Source organism: Pseudonaja textilis, chromosome 2 (genome assembly GCF_049901715.1).
Source record: "Pseudonaja textilis isolate UNSWEBS1 chromosome 2, rPseTex1.2, whole genome shotgun sequence".
Lineage (NCBI taxonomy): Eukaryota > Metazoa > Chordata > Lepidosauria > Squamata > Elapidae > Pseudonaja > Pseudonaja textilis.
Window position 1 is genome coordinate 86,151,618 of NC_141991.1, and position 15,952 is coordinate 86,167,569.

At 38.5% G+C, this 15,952-nt stretch overlaps 1 long non-coding RNA gene across 1 annotated transcript in view; it reads right to left on the reverse strand.

The window, feature by feature from the left end:
- Positions 1-3,228: 3,228 nt before the first annotated feature.
- The window catches only part of LOC148126952 (uncharacterized), a 138,805-nt gene continuing 126,081 nt past the window's right edge, over positions 3,229-15,952 (reverse strand). The window contains exons 2-4 of the long non-coding RNA XR_015741757.1: positions 12,893-13,012; positions 10,845-10,924; positions 3,229-3,722 (exon numbers count right to left, since the gene is read on the reverse strand). This is a non-coding gene — a long non-coding RNA (uncharacterized LOC148126952). The remainder of the gene's footprint in view (positions 3,723-10,844; positions 10,925-12,892; positions 13,013-15,952) is intronic.

Genomic DNA, 15,952 nt, shown 5'->3' on the forward strand with positions numbered 1-15,952 from the left:
AGTGCCTTTGAGGATGTAATATATATAAAAATAGGAAACAGCAAGGCATCTCTGATATTATAGCTGCAGATTTTGCTAGAAAGTTTTCAGCCAAATGGAAAATGTAGTTTTACTGTAATTGTATCTCTTCCCCACACCTCCATTCCCTTCAGAAAGTTCTTGGGTCTTTTGACTTTTTAATGTACTATATTTAAAAGTGGCTAGAGTGACTGAGGTTAATATATAATCTGTTCAAAGTACTTTACATACACAAATGAACTCTGCTTGTATTCATTTTCAAGCCCTAACCATCACATTGGGTGAAAAATGTTTTATACACTAGGCTATTCGAATCCCTTTTAATTTAAATGACAAAGAAAAATCCAGCAATTATTCAATTTTTTTTATTCTTTTTTTTGCAATTTGGATATATGATGTTGACATTCACCTATGTCATACAGCACACTGACCAAAATGAATGAGCTCTACAAATCTGATCAGTATAAAGACAGAAAAGCAGTCCAACTATAAGACCTTGTGTCAATTATGCATGTTTAGAAGAAGAATGAGTTGACTAAAATGAAAATAAGTAAATTTAAGTATCCGATGTGAGGTGGGCCCATGTAAACCTAGAATGTGAGAAATAACCTTTATAAATCGATTTGGAGTTTTTTAATGTGAATATTGATAAGATAATTCTAAATCATCCTTGTGGATGTAAGTATGGGCTAGAGTCAATTAAATTGCAGCTGGACCATTTGTAGTTCAATGTTTTGTGGGAACCTAGTTACTGATATGTATTTTGCCCATTTGATTTAGTGGCAAATATCTAGCTCGAGTGTAGGATGTGGGTGAAGGTTTGTTCTCTAAGCTTGTGGATTGGTTTCCGAACATTTCATTACTAGGCTAGATAACATCTTCAGCAGAGTTTAGGGGATGTCGGTATTCTGTTTATAAGGGTTTTGTGTGGTGAGAGGTCTTGTGACGGGTCAGGTGTGGGAGTGTCAAGTGAGGGTCTTGTGTTGGGGAGGTTACATCAGATGAGGGTCATTGGGAGGTGAAGTGCTAGTTGGGGAGGCTTGCATGGGTTGGTTAAGGGTCGGTGCTATCTCTAGTTGACTGTGCGATTGATTCAGATTCGGAGGGGTTCACAGGCTGGTTGTAGGTCAGTGTGTCTGTTGATGGAATTGCTTGTGGAATGCCTGTCTTGGATGACCTCTCAAGCGTATGGTAGCATGGACGATGGTTTTTGTGTTGCTCCAATCGAACTGGTGCAGTTTGGTGTCAGTGTGGGTCAAGATTCATGGATTTGGGATCATGACGTTTGACTGCCAGCCAGTGTTTGTGGATCCTGGTTGTTAATTGATGTGATGTTTGTCCCACCTACAATTGGTTGCAATTGTTAGAGTTGACAAGATATAGAAGGATGAAAGAAACAATGTCATCTACAAAATCACCTGTAGCAATTTGAGCATAGATGATATATGAATATAGCAACTTACATTTTGTTAACATATTATATGTTTCAGTCAGTGATTCCATGATTAGAAATCAGTTGTACAGCTAGAACATTAGAACAGTCAATGTGCTTTCTAATGCATCCCTTAGTATTGTAATAGTATTTCCTCTAATTTATTTATAATGTAATAGCAATAGTACTTACTTATATACTGCTTCAAAGTGCTTTGCAGCCCTCTCTAAGCAGTTTATAGAGTCAGCATATTGCCCTCCAACAATCTGGGTCCTCATTTTACCCACCTCGGAAGGATGAACCAGTCAGGATCAAACTCCTCGCAGTGGAATGCAGAGTTAGCCTGCAACACTTCATTTTAACCACTACACCACCACAGCTAAAACTGATAGGAAATGATTTCTGTCTCCCAACTATTCAAAACCTAGTAATGGGGAGCTGTCATTCATGCATGTGTAAACCCTAAGCACATTGTTGAAATAAACAAAGGATAAGCTAAGGAACGATGTGAGGAAGACTGGGGAATCCCATCTATATCCTTTGATCAATTCTTGCCAAGTCCCTTGCCATGAGCTTCCTAGGTGAGCCAAGCAAGAATTTTTTTTTGCTACAATTGGCAATTTGAATAGAGGAAGACTTTTATAGAAAGACTTACCTTTGGTAATAAGGATTATTGAAATGATGTAGAAGAAGGACTTTGGCCACTGCAAATGTATATATTTGCTTCTAAATAAAAATGTCCTTTCTTCTGCCATGACCTCAGCAAAAGAAGAGAAAGCAATTGACAAACATTTAATAACTTCCTTTGAAGTGTTAACATTAGGAGAAGTTCCAGTTTTGTCTTTTTGGCAAGAAACTTCCAGACATCAAGAAGTTGCAAAAACCATGGAAGAAATATTTTCACATGTGTCAAAGCTAACAAAGTAGAAGGGGATGGTTCCAGTTCCAGACTAAAATAGGATCAAAGCCAACTTCCTTCACCAGAATGTAGGTGCAAGATATCCTATCTGTGGTCACCTGTTTTCTCACTCTCTTTCTAATTATGCAATACGCTTTGTAAGTCGTCCCCCCTGTGGGTGATTCCAGTTCCTGGGGAAAATTTCCCTCAATTGCAGAACCTAGGCCATAGAAGTGCAAGATCCCACTGCTGTAACCCTTGAGCAGGGAAGCACTTTCCAAAAATGCTCTGGTAGTAGATTTTTAATTGAAGCAAATTCCAAAACTGACCTTGAAAGGGCTTTGGAAAAGTTGTGACTTTTGCTGATCCTACTGAACTGCACCACCGATAAGATATTCCCAGGCTGATTTTCTTTATTATCTTTGATTTTCTCTTTTTGTATTGAGTTCCTTATAAAGAAGAAAGTGTCTTCTTTTCGTAGATACTCTAAAATGATAGCTCTATATTTATTCATTCAATTTATGTGATTGTCTATCTGAAAAACAACTCTGGGCAATTAACAACAGTTAAAAATAAGATAAAAAACATTACAAACCAATAATAGGCTAAACTTCAAACCCAGAGGCCCAGGTTTGGTAACAAAAAACAGGTCTTCAGAGTCTAATAGGAAGCCAGAAGGATAAGAGAAGTCTAAATCTCTGAAGGAATGGTGTTTCAGAAGTGGGGGTCACAATAGAAAAGAAAACCAGGGAGAGATTGTCCCACAAAATAACCCAAGAATGAAGGGCTTGACAGGTAACCACCAGCACCTTGAGTTGAGCTCAGAAATATACTTCAGCTGGCAACCACTGCAGTTTGTGGAACAAAGGTCAATGTGCCAAATGAGGAGTGCATGTAACTGCCCACCCACTGCATTTGGTACCAGCTGAAGCTTCGGAATACTTTTCAAGGACAGCCCCATGTATAGCGCATTGTAATAGTCCAGTTGAGAAGTGACCGAGGCATGAGTGACCATGATCATGGTCCAGGAACAGGCATAATTGGTGCACAACATGCAACTCTGCAAAGACCCTTGTAGCCACAGCTACTACCCTTTCTGGTCTTGGAGCAGGAGCTGTAAGTCCAGGATGACCCCCAAATTACACACCATTCTATCTGGAGTAATGCAAGCCCATCCACAACTAAAGATGGAAAGTCTTCCAGCCCCACCTGCTCCTGCTAGGGTTGAGTTGAAGTCTCTCGTTCCCTGTCTGAACCCAGTGGTAAAAACGATGCCCTCTGGATATATCTCTGGCGGAAATGGAGGCAGCCTTGCAAAATGTAGCTCTTGATGCAAAAATGTTGGAAGTGCCAGCCCTCTCCTATTTAACTCTCCTACACGGAATATAGAAATGGAGACAGGGAAATGGTTTGGTGACTGCAGCTTGGACCAGTTGCTTCTCAGTGTTTCAAAGTAAGATTGGTCCCTTACAGACAAGAAGCAGGTTTTCATGCAACAGGCTGCATTTAGTCCTGCTGGTAGTAACTCATTAGCAAAAAGAAATCTGCACCTTTGTTATTTGAAGCAGTTCAACTACAAGCATGTGCTGACTCAGCTCAGTTGCCAGGTGCAATTCAAGCAGCCCACAGCGGGTTGTGATTTGGTCAAGAATGTCGCAATGATAGCTAGGAGAGTATGCTAATTAAATTTCTCCTGCTGGTTCTCCTGACAAATATAATTCTTCAAGACATGATTCAGCTGGACTCCAGGCATTTGACCTACATTTTTGTGGCATTCTTGCTGAGTTGAGTTTCCCAATATATATCTGAGTCTCCAGTTAATTCAAAATTTAAATTGTCTGCTATAATTGAATATTGATTATTGAATGTGGGAATTGTCTTGAAGGTTAGTCAAAGGAAATATTTTCAAACATTTTATAGTAGTTTCAAACATTTTATAATAGTTTCAAACATTTCAAATTAGTGATGAACGTAAGCTAAAGTAAACCACATGTTCAGATACTTGGAAAAAGGATGAATTCAAGGTGTAGAATGAAATGAATATACAGTGTTAAATGAATGTACAATTAAGTAAAATGTCAGTATAACACCCTCATATAGATATTAGGTTCTGAGTGGGATTAAGATTCATGTTAAAATTGTAATATAGTTATAGTGTATTATATATTCAAAAAATCAGAAAAGAAATGCCTTTGCTTCAAATGATATCTATGAAATCAAGCTGAAGTAATAATATTCTAATATTAGTATAATGTAATATTAGGGACAGTGGTGGGCAAACAACAAACAAATGGTAACAGTTATCACTGTTTTAAGATTTATGATAATAGTGGAGAGTTTTTTGTTTGCTTTACAGTGGACCTGTAATAACTGACAAAGAAAAATTTAGAAACCCCAAATTCCTCAGAAGACACATTGAAACCTCCCAATTTGACCACGAGAAGCTTTTCAAAGGACTACTGAATTTAGGATGTTTCCGGATGGGGGTTTCAACAATTATTTTCCCCTGTCTTGCTCACCATTTTTCCTGCCTATTTTGTGTGTGTGTGTGTGTTTGTTTACCAGAAAAGAACTGAGGGACAATAATATCTTTTGACTGGTAACACTGGGACATTTATATGTGAAAGCTTCTTGATGTCTCCATAGCAGCCATCAGATGTAGCTATGTGAATGGGATAGAATACTTTATTGGCCAAGTGTGATTGGACATACAAGGAATTTGTCTTGGTGTAAATACTCTCAGTATACATAAAGAAAAGGTACTTTCATTAAGAATCAAGTATCATAACGTACAACACTTAACAATAGTCATAGGGTACAATCAACAAATCATACTAGGAAACAGTCAAGTGGAAGGGAATGGGTGATCAGGAGTGGTGAGAAGATTAACAGTAATAGTGTACACTTTGTAAATAGTTGAACAGTGTTGAGGGAATTATTTGTTTAGCAGAGTGATGGCTTTCAGGAAAAAAACTGTTCTTGTGTCTAGTTCTGGTGTGCAGTGCTCTATAGCATCGTTTTGAGGATAGGAGTTGAAACAGTTTATGTCCGGGATGTGGGGGGTCTGTAAATATTTTCACAGCCCTCTTTTTGACTCATGCAGTATACAGGTCATCGATGGAAGAAAGGTTGGTAGTAATTGTTTTTCCTGCAGTCCTAATTATCCTCTGAAGTCTGTGTCTGTCCTGTTAGGTTGCAGAACCAAACCAGACAGTTATAGAGGTACAGATGATAGACCCAATAATTGCTCTGTAGAACTGTATCAGCATCTCCTTGGGCAGTTTGAGCTTTCTGAGTTGGCACAGAAAGAACATTCTTTGTTGTGCTTTTTTGATGATGTTTTTGATGTTAGGTGTCCATTTTAGGTCATGTGATATAGTAGAACCTAGACATTTGAAGGTCTCTACTGTTGATACTGTGTTGTCTAGTATTGTAAGAAGTGGTAGTATAGGAGGGTTTCTTCTAAAGTCTACCACATTTCTACGGTTGAGTGTGTTCAGTTCCTGATTAGTTCTGGTTACACCACAAGGCAAGTTGTACAACCTCCTGTCTGTATGCAGATTCATCGTTGTCATATACATCTAGAGCAGGGTTTTCAAACTTGCGGCCTGCGGGCTGGATGCGACTCGTGCTTGCCACGCTCATGCCCGGTTTAGCAAAGGAGGAAAAAGTCCTGATACATAACATGATACCGCCATGACAACACAAGTTTGACACCCCTGATCTAGAGGGAAGATAGACAGCTATCCCATATTGAGTATGGTATTCAGTTAAATAGAGTAGTCAGCCTATTTTCCAAAGCACCAGAAGGCAAGACAAGAAACAATGTATAGAAACTAACCAAGGAGAGAAGCAACCTAGAACTAAGAAACTTTCTAAGAATGAGAACAACCTGTGGGGCAGCTTGCCTTCAGAAGCTGTGGGTGCTTCATCAATGGAAGTTTTTTTAGAAGAGACTGGGCAGCCATTTGTCTGAAATGATATGGGATCTGCTTGAATAGGGGGTTGAGCTCCAAGGTCCCTTCAATTCAGTTATTCTGAATTATCCAGAATTTTCAAACTTTGAGTTCATTTGATGCATTCCTTTATCTATGGAGTCCTAATATGAAAGAAACATATTTCCTCAGGTGGTCTAAAAGTATAAAATACATGTACTGTATGAAGGGGAATGTGCCCTAATTCCACATTTCTCTGCCTGTGTTGTGGGCAGGGAGATTGATGTATCAGTTGGATACTCTAAAGTGGTTGTCATGCCCCTGGTGTAGACTGACTGTGAGGGAGGGGAGGAACAGCCAACAGGGAGTGGAAGTGTGGCTCCAGAGGTGGTGGAAGAGGCTGGGGAAGGGCATCCTAGGGCACGCAGGGAGGAGAGGATGAGGGAAAACATGGTCTACTCAGGAGAAGAGGGCCATGACCCTCTTCATGGGTTGCAGGTGTGAGATCTGCATAAGAGTTTGGACCTGCGTACTAACATACGGTGGAGACAAATTAGTGTTTTATTCCTAGATGAGGTTTATCTTGGTTGGCATTCTTCCAACAGACTGGTTATCTTCCTGAAATTTGTAATTATTTATCCTGGTCTGTCGTGGAACTTTCTTCAGTGCGGTTTGTTTTTGGTTTTTGCTTTGTTATCTGCTCTTTGAATTTGAACTGTGTTTCTTTCATTTGGAATGTTATTTTGAATATAGTTTAATCTTCAACTGTGAACAATTAAACAATGAAGCCAAGTTGAAGACATTAAAGGACCTTTATTTACGTTTTGGTTTTTGTTATATTTTTTATACACTCTGAATCATCACAGTGGTTGTGTTGTTCGTTTTATCTTGGCTAATTGTGTATTTTGTGCTTTTCACTGGATTTAAATGTTATTAGCCTCACAGAGTTATTTGAGATGAGTAGCCGAATACTATAGAATAAAATTAAATAAAAATAAAGAGAATAGAAACCCATTCTGAAAAAGTAGAGGATTGAACTGCCCTCTTCCCATATCCTCATTACTTTCTGCTAAAAACTAAGCTGGTTATGCTGTTGTAAATGACAGAATTGTTAGGAATACTCTCCCAGCTTTTCCAATCCTTTAGTGGCAAATGCAGCCACTGTAAATGGAAGCTGCAAAGTCCATGAGTCTGTGTGTGTGTGTGTGTGTGTGTGTGTGTGTGTGTGTGAGAGAGAGAGAGAGAGAGAGAGAGAGAGTTCTCTGTTCATCATCCACAAAGGTTAAATGCACAAAAAATCAACTATTATCCACACACACACATTCTCCCGCTTGCTGTGGGTCTTTCATCAAGTAATGGGCAGATAGACTATCAGTCTTTTCCAAAATGCCACAGGCTTGGCATGTTCAGTTTTTCTCAGCAGAAAGCATTGAGGAAATCCTTAGTGGAAATCTTAACAGGAAGAGGAAATGAGAGGATGTGATGAATCAAAGCACAGAAAGAATAAAGGAAGGAACTGTTTATTTATTCCCACTATTGGCTTTCAAATAATTCACACAAGTGTTGAAACTCACTGCTCACAGGACACTGACTTCAAATTTCCATCACCCACCTATCTCAGGAAGGTATGAGTTGTACTGGTAGAGTCTGGCAATTAGATTGACTGCTGAGAATTGCCAAAATTTCTAAATCTGACTCTTAAATCTTACGCAAAGCAAATTCAAAGCTACACTATCAAATCTTTGTAGCAAACTAAATGGGACTTCTGTCATTACTGAAGTAGATCTCCCTCGAGTAGATGCCTTTCACATCCATGCTTAACCTATACTTCTTCAAAGGAACAGAGTATCCATCATATACCCATTCACATTCCTGTGAAGTAGATTATGTTCAGAACTGAATGGGATTTTGAATTATGTTCACAGCTGAATGGGATTTTAATCCAGTACTCCCTCCCTCTTCAGATTTAAATGGCCTATACTAGTTTTGTCTGCCACCTTTAGGGCCCCACAAGAAGTAGAAACACTTTCTGTATAGTTACATTTAAAATACGTGGATATAAAATAGATCTTTTGCTTTTCCAGTTGGCCTTCAAGACTATGGTCAAAATAAGGGTGTTCATGCATTTTGTCATATTGCTCAGGAAATATATTAAAAGAACAGCAGAGAATTGCAGGAGACAGTCCCACACAGCTGCCCAAGAAGCAGGGGATTAGGAGGTTTGAGATATATAACTTGCTTCCTCTTTGCCTACTCTTGGTTCAGTGGCTGCTAAGGTGGGAAATTTCAGCATCTGCAACCAGCCTTTGAAGCAATCACAGGAGACTTGCTAGATATGGAGAAACAACCTAGTATTAAGACATTCGCTCCAAGGGCTGAATTTTGCCAAAAAGGTAAGCAGCTTTGGCAGTGATGGTATGCTACCGGTTTTGACCAGTTCAGCCGAACCGGTAGTTAAAAAAAAAAAGCCTCCCACGATCAGCTGAGAGGAGTGAAAAAAGGACCAGGGCTATAAAAGAATATATAATTAATAATTAATAAATAAAATACCAGTTTGGAGAGCCTGATACAGGCAGAAGGCTCGAATCTCATGCTTCTTTTCCCATGAAACACTGAACTGGGTTAGTTGTAGAGGAATACATTCTGGTGGGAACACTAAAAAGGGATCTTTCATCTAATTCCCAGGGGATTGAAAATAACCCAAAAGAGCTATGTGTTTGAGCAAACTATATGCTAAGTCAGCTGTTATAGGAGTACCGATTGTTTGGGTGACATCCATCTGCGTACCTCTGTTGACAAAACAGAGAAAAGGGAGAATGAATATGCCTAAAAAGATCTGGAATAGAGAAAGAACTAAAGGGGGAAAATACATACTTTCTCTTCTGTTCTTCCCTCTTAATATAACACTTCAGACTTAAGATTTCCTCAATGCTGAGTTCAGCTGTTCTCCACCCTGCCTGTCCTCAATGAAAGCTAAAATTATCACCATTGCTGGTGCCCATCATGCTTCTTTTGCTCCTGTTTCAAATCACTGTGATCACTTTCTCCCATGGTGATAAAACCTAGAAGATTTTACACATCCTGAAGCTATACTTGCCCAAAGCAGTATCTTCCAGTTTATTTCACTCATGAGATGGGGACAAACAAAAGCTACATCATATAGACATGGCAAAAAAAAAAAAAATTGTACGGTGGTCAGGTGCAAGTGGGGAAGGGTCCTGCGTCTAACTCTGCAAATCCTTTGAAGCTGCACTCAAAGTCAACTTCAACGATTAGATCTCATTTCTCTCTGTTTATATTTAATTGGGGCTGGAGCTTTGTCAGATAAAATGTGAAATCCACTTGACTTTCCCTTTTTCAGGTACCCCAGCCTGAGGCCAAATAAAGGTTTTTAATCCAAAGTAGCAAAACTAATTTACAAGAAATAAGCACCACAGATAACAACACAAAGTTAATTCCAGATGCAGATCATGGAGAGCATATCTATTATAGGTGTGCCAATCAGCCATGCATTCCAAGAAGGAAAGGGCAGCAAAAAAGGTTTCTTTATTACTTGTGAAGAGGAAACTTTAACCTTGTATGCATACAGTGTAGATACTGCTTAGGACTACGACCCATCTTCTTTCTCTTCCTTTTCATCCTCCTCCAAAGGAGATAACAAGATATGGACAAGTATTGTTGCATTCTTTAAGCTTTAAAGACTGTGTTTTTATAAAAGGGTTATTTGGCCATTTAAAATATTCCACTTGATTTCGTTGGCAAAATACTTTTTCCACTATTAAAAAGGTTCCTTTTCATCAAAAACGGGAACATTTTATCAGAGCATAGCAAATAACTTCGGTTAAGTTTTATGGTCTCCTAATTTGAAAAGAAGACAATTCCCGAACAGGTGAGGTTGTAATTTTGCACATTTTTAGTGAAGGTTTTGAAATAAACATCTTAAGAATGGGCTGCAGTTAACTGAATTCTTCTGATGGTGACATCAAATTTGATCATGCAGTAAAAAAAAACCTTTGAACCATGGAGATGTTTTTGGACTTAACCATTTTGCCCTTCTACCTATGTTAGAAGGAAGATTATTTTTATGTTTTTGATAGTGAAAATTGAATTAGACATAAAGGAAAAAAATTAGCATTACTCCTAAAACTTAAAGAAGAGAATATGGTCTTGGTAGTGACTGGAAAATGAAGATTGTTTTTTTCTGGGTGGAGAAATTGGCTATTTTACATTCTTGATAAAAGAGCAATCTTTTATAGTAGAGTACTTCTGTTTACTATTTTGAAATACAAGATTTTTTTCCCCCATTCAAGAGGCTTTAATGTCAGGGTTTGGCAATGTGAAGATAAAAATTCTTTTCTGTTTTTCAAATTCTGATCATCTTATTTCTATTAGTTGCCAAACTGGATAGAAACAGAGATGTCAAGAGCCAGAAATTTGCATGACAGAAATTAGAAAAATATTTAATCAAGGTTAATAAGGGAGCACATTCTTTAAAGAGGATGGTGATAGCAAGCTATTTCTCAGTGTGACCTTGAAGTCCCCAACAATCAAGATAGCTTACCTTTTCACCAGGTTCTTATGGAAAATGTGAGTTTCAGCACACAACATCCATTTTAATCTGTTTCTCAGACAACTTTAACTCTGTAATAATTAAGTTTATGAATCAATTATCATTTTGCATTTTTTTAAAAAAATCTAAACATTTAGGTTTCCCCCTTGTCCAAAGACATTTCTAGGTTCATGTTACTGTCCCAACAAAGTGATACCTATTTATTCACATTTGCATGTTTTCAAACTATAGGTTGACAGGAGTTGGGGCAAGTTAAGAGCTCATCCCATTGCACAGCGTTTGGGTCTTGTCAGCTTTCCAGCTGACAAGCTCAGCATCTTTAAATATTGCTTTATTTAATGGCCCATTTCATATCGTAATATAATAGTGATGATGCATTTCTAAGGAATTGATTGGCCTTCTATTAATTCAGATGCTAGAAAAGGCTTTGCTTGGACTTTGAGTTGCAGGGTAACGGGACCCGTGTGGGTCACAACAAAAGATACATACTGTATCCCTTGTATGGATATAACAATGAATCTAAACCTGACACAGTTGACCTGGCTGCTTTAAAAGCTAGCACAACAAAGGAGGCTTTAAAACTGCTTCTGGAAATGTTTGGAGTGGAAGTTACTTTGTAAGCAGCAACACAACTGTAGCAAGGGCACAATCATATTTATTTTTATTTATTTTGTTTGTCAAGCATGTATGAGAAAACAAGCATGAACATAACATATAAACATGTGTAAACAGGTATAAGTACATACATAATAAATGAGTACGAATAAATGGGAACAGTAGGACAGGGACGGTAGGCACGCTGGTGCACTTATGCATGCCCCCTTAGAGACCTCTTGGGAATGGAGTGAGGTCCCTGGTAGACAGTTTAAGGTTAAAGTTTTGGGGGTTTGAGGATGTAACAACAGAGTCAGGTAGTAAGTTCCAGGCATTGACCACTCTGTTGCTAAAGTTGTATTTCCTGCAGTCAAGTTTGGAGCAGTTTACTTTGAGTTTGTATCTATTGTTTGCCCGTGTATTATTGCGGTTGAAGCTGAAGTAGTCATTGACAGGTAGGACCTTGTAGCAGACAATTTTGTGTACTAAGCTTAGATCAAACCATAGGCGATGTAGTTCTCAGTTGTCCAGATACGAAATTTCAAGCCTGGTAGCATAAGGAATATTTGCCCCAGATGTCTTTCCCATAATATTAAGGTAGGTATCACCTATGGAATGTTTTTGGGCCAACCTGGCTCTACAGGCCCTTGTTCTTTTAGAACTGATGTGGTTAACCTCTTAACTTGGCTCAAAGCTGATTGGCTGATTAGACAAAGTCTGACAGTACAGGAAGATATTAGTCTCATGTGGTGAACACTACTTGATCCACCTCAATATTGAGTTTCATCAGGAGGATTTCAAATATGTGACCCCGAACATTTGGCCTCGTATCAGGACTCCGAGCCCTTGCACTGAGAATCTTGGCCTCCTGTCACAGCCGTAATCTGATCTGTTTAATGGAACGTGTAAGAATTTTCAGCTGTCCCAACCCCATAAGAAATACTAAGATTAGGTCATGGGGTGTCCTATATATGTATAGGACAAAAAAGAAAACGTTGAGTCTATTTCCTTTCCTTTATATATCCAGCGGGCCTTTGTATGCAGAAGACAAAAAACTTCGTGAAAAGTTGCCATTATTCCTGGGATTCTTACTTGCTTCCTGGCTAGTAGTAACATCTCTATCCTCATCACTAAGATATATCAGGCAAACGTTTGCTCCGATTTGCAAGCTGGGGCAGACATTCCCCGACAAAACTTGAGCATCTCAGAAACCACCAACAATAATTCCACTTCAGATCCAAATCAACAACATTACTACAATGAGATCTGAAGCTTATGAACAATTAATTCACCTGGACTTCACCCATCCTGAAAGACATGTTCACACAACGTAATTTCATATAGTAATTCTGGAAGTACAAAGTCAGTCTTTTAGTGAGAGACCCCATCCATTTTCTCCAACAAGTGCCCAGTTTGCCATAAACCTTTGCACCAGGTGAATTTACCTTGTTTTGCAGTGACACAAGGCTTTGACATTGTCAAAGGCATTGTGCTGCACTGGTAAGACAACCACTTGGGAGACTGCATCCAGTTCTAGCCACCATGATACAAAAAAGATGTTGAGTCTGTAGAAATAGTGCAGAGAAGAGCAACAAAGCTGATTAGGTGACTGAAGTCTAAACCATATGATGAACGATTGCGGGAGCTAATTAAAGAAAAAAGAAACTAAGTTCAGGGCATTTGCAGATGATTTTGTATTAGTTTTAGAAGATCCACTAGGGGGTGTAGAAGCATTAATTGGCAAAATAAAGGACTTTGGTATATTGGGTTTTAAGATTAATAATCAGAAGACAAAAATGTTAACAAAAATAAAATACTATGATAAATATGAATTGTATGTTATTTTAAAATAATTATAAGACATGAAATGAAATGAAGACATATTAAGATAGGTGAAATTAAAACAGTCACTATTGGGGAGAACCTCTGTTATAAAAATGGATGTTTTGTTTCCTTGTCATTCATTAGAAGATGCAAAGAAAAGTGGAGGATTGGGCTTACTAGATCTGAAATTGTATTTTACTGCTTGGTGCTTGATCTAGATGAAAAAAATAGATGAGAAAATGCTGGGAAACAAGAGACTTTTAGAGTTGGAAGATAATGGCCTAAGGTTTGGGTGGCATGGATATTTATCATCTTCATTTAATGACCCCATAATCCCTTGCGGGGTGGAGCAACTGAATGGAGATAGCAGAGTGTTTTAATGGCCGGATGCCCTTCCTGTCACCAATGCAGAGTTTTATTCAGCAGATAAATTCTCAGTGTGCCCAAAGAGAGAAATATCTGCCTCTACCTGGGATCGAACTCACAGCATCCTGTTTGTGAGGCGAGAACTCCACCTCTAGGCCACCGCACCATTCGGTGGTGTGGATATTTATGGTACAATAACATTAATGTAGATTTCAAAAATCATTTTATTAGAAAAGCCATATTGAAAATATGGAATAAATATAAACCCAGCATGACATTTTAGCACATTTGGTGGCAATTTAAAAAAATAAAAGTTTTAGATTCAAATCCATATTTGATACAGAGAATTTTAAAGATTAATATTCAGTTGAAACCAGAACGTGTCCTTTTATGATTAATGAACTGTTAGAAAAAAAGCCTGGGGATTATTTCAATGTACGATTACTGAATTAAGATTATTATATATACAGAGATTAAAAGATTTGATGCTCTACATTTTGGAGGAATGACTGGGAAAACTGACAGATCTTGGATAAACTTCATCAATTAGAGAAAAGATACTATCTATATTCTTGGTGACTGGAAACTATTTTCCTTCTTTTTGAACAAAAATCTTTTCAAAACCATAAAAAGTGATTTATGGCTTTAATGAGTACAAAATATATAACAGAAAGAAGAGTAATATGATGTAACTTTAGAATCAGAGGTCAAATTGAGAGAGGTATAATTGTATTTATAACTGCTGTGAAGAACATCAGAAGCCACTTTTTTATTTCTATTTTTCTTAAACTTTTTTCTTTTCTTGCACTTTTTGCCTTCTTTGATTTCTTTCTTTTCATTTTACTTTCTACTTTATATTCATTTGGACTGGTTTTTTAATCTTTTTTTTTTAAGGTGCATAAAATCATATCTGAAACAGGAATTCACTCTATAAAAAATTGCATGAAATTTGATTGTGACCTATTTTCCTACTCCAATGACTGCTCATTGCCAACTCAAGGACCTTTGGTTTCCCTTGTTATGGATCCTGGTCTCTGAAATAGACTAGGTAGCTACAGGCAGTCCTCGACTTAAAGCCACAATTGAGCCCAAAATTTCTGTTGTTAAGAGAGACATTTGTTAAGTGAATTTTGCCCCATTTTTAACTTTTCTTGCCAGAGTTAAGTGAATCACTGCAGTTGATGAGTATCACCAGTTGTTAAGTGAACCTGGCTTCCTCATTGACTGCTTGTCAGAAGGTCGCAAAAGGTCATCAAGTGATCCCAGGAAACTGCAATCATCATAAATATGAATCAGTTGCCAAGCATCTGAATTTTGATCACATGACCATGGGATGCTGCAAAGGTCACAACTATCAAAAACGGTCATAAGCCACATTTTTCAGTGCTGTTGTAACTTTGAATGGTCACTAAACAAACTGGCAAGTCAAGGACTACCTGTATTCTGGCAGGGATCATCTTGAAATATAAGCATATATCTGGGTTGCAAAACTCCAGATAATTATTAATGATACTATACATTGGTAGACTTTTTTTTCAGTTCAGATATGGGGCCTCTCCAAAGTGGAAGTTGCCTCTCAAAGATACAAGTATAACTTGTGATCACTCTGTGCAAGAGAATGTATTGGCACAAACTAAATATAAATATTATCTGTATTTCCCTGAAAATAAGACCTGGTCTTATATTCTTTTGGGCCCCAAAATATGCACTGGAGCTTATTTTTAGGGATTTCTTAGTTTTTTTCCATGCACAGGAGGCCCATTTCTTCTGCTTGCTTGCAGCAGGACAGGAGGCCATGTGATGGAGATGCCCCATGCGCCCCATATCAGCTTACCTCAGGGCCCCCATAATCAGGCTATCCATGCTCCAACACCTACCTCATCTCGCAGCTGTGGCACCAACACACCACCTGGCCTCTTGTTCTGTTGCAGCTGCAAGCAGAAAAAGTGGGTCGGCAGCCATGTGGGCTCCTACTGCCCATGGTTGTTGGTACTGCTGCTGCGAGGCAGGTATTGGCCTGGCTGTGGGGCTCTGAGGTAACCAAGTGCAGGGCATGTGGGGCAGTTCCACTCCCCCACCTTGCGTCATGGTTGCGGCACCATGAACACCCAGACATAGGTGTGGCTGGCCAGCTGTGCAGGCTCTTGAGTAGGGCTTATTTTTGGAGTAGGGCTTATTTTTGGAGTAGGGCTTACATTAGGCACACGTAAACATGCTAGGGCTTATTTTTGGGATAGGTCTTATTTTCAGGGAAACAAGTTATTAACGTAAATCAATAGGTTAGTGTTTTCATTTTCTATAGTGGCAAATTACTC